This window comes from Phacochoerus africanus, chromosome 15, assembly GCF_016906955.1.
Source record: "Phacochoerus africanus isolate WHEZ1 chromosome 15, ROS_Pafr_v1, whole genome shotgun sequence".
Taxonomy (NCBI): domain Eukaryota; kingdom Metazoa; phylum Chordata; class Mammalia; order Artiodactyla; family Suidae; genus Phacochoerus; species Phacochoerus africanus.
Window position 1 is genome coordinate 38,058,642 of NC_062558.1, and position 1,451 is coordinate 38,060,092.

General features: G+C 30.4%; 1 non-coding gene across 1 annotated transcript; it reads left to right on the plus strand.

The window, feature by feature from the left end:
• Window positions 1-318: 318 nt before the first annotated feature.
• On the plus strand, window positions 319-425 carry LOC125117166 (U6 spliceosomal RNA). Its single transcript, XR_007132524.1, has one exon. It is a non-coding gene; the product is annotated as a U6 spliceosomal RNA (small nuclear RNA).
• Window positions 426-1,451: the final 1,026 nt, after the last annotated feature.

A 1,451-nucleotide genomic window follows, 5' to 3' on the forward strand; every position in this document is an offset into this window, starting at 1 on the left:
CATATTCTTCTTAAAATGATGTGGAATAACCTCAGTAAGGTTGCATACACGAAGCCTCCTTAACCATATCGTGTCGCCTCTTCAGTCTAGAAATAGGATGGCCAAAGGAGCGTGTGATCAAAGTCTGCACAATCAGGAGGTTATAAATAGGGGAAAGTTGGACTTCAGCAAATTCCTGTGTGCTGAAACTGGGAGATGCCCTTGCAATTCAAGAATTTTAAGTTGAGCATGAATACAATACATGCTTGCTGGTGTAGTAGGAAGAGCATGGGATTTGGAACCAGCCAGACCCATTCAAACAGAAATCTGCTAAGTTCCATGCTTGCTTCGGCAGCACATATGCTAAAACTGGAGCGATACAGAGAAGATTAGCATGGCCCCTGCACAAGGATGACACACAAATTCGTGAAGCGTTTCATATTTTTCTATATCTAGTCACTTGTGAGGGAGCATGATGGAGGATAATGTGAGAAAAAGAATGTATATATGTGTGTGTGACTGGGTCAATTTGCTGTACAGTAGAAAATTGACAGAACACTGTAAACCAGCCATAATGGAAAAAAATCAAAATCATTTAAAAAAAAAGAAATTCACCAAATCTGTTGTTTCCTTTTTTAAATTGATGTATAGTTGATTTAAATGTGAATATATTAATTATTTAATTATTGTATACTTATATATATATTTACATATATACTTATAACTGTTTCCTTTTTTAAATTGACATATAGTTTATCTATGAATATATTAAATATATATGAATATATTAATTTATTAATTATTGTATACTTATAGTATACTTATGTGTATACTTATACTGTTTCCTTTTTAAATTGACATATAGTTTATCTATGAATATATTAAATATATATGAATATGTTAATTTATTATTGTATATTTATATATATACTTACATATATACTTATACTGTTTCCTTTTTTAAATTGACAGTTGATTTATTATGAATACATTAATTTATTATTGTATACTTATATATATACTTATATATACAATATGTATCATATATATAAAAGAATACATATATATTCTTTTTCAGATTCTTTCCACTTACAGGTTCTTAGAAAACATTGAGCTCCTAGTGCTATCCCATAGATCCTTGTTGGTTATTTATTTTACATATAGTACTGTGTACATGTTAATCCCAAACTCCTAATTTATCCCTCCTCTTTTTCCCTTTGGTAACCATAAGTTTGTTTTCTCTGTACGTGGGTCTATTTCTGTTTTGCAAATAAGTTCATTTGTTTTGTATAGAAGTTCAGTGTATCCTTGTTTTAGATTCCACATATAAGTGATATCATACGATATCTGACGTCTGACTTCCTTCACTTAGTATGATCATCTCTAGGTCCATCCATGTTGCTACAAATGGCATGATTTCATTCTTTTAAAAATCAAATCTGCCATCTTCTTACGAGGCAATCTTTTTTTTT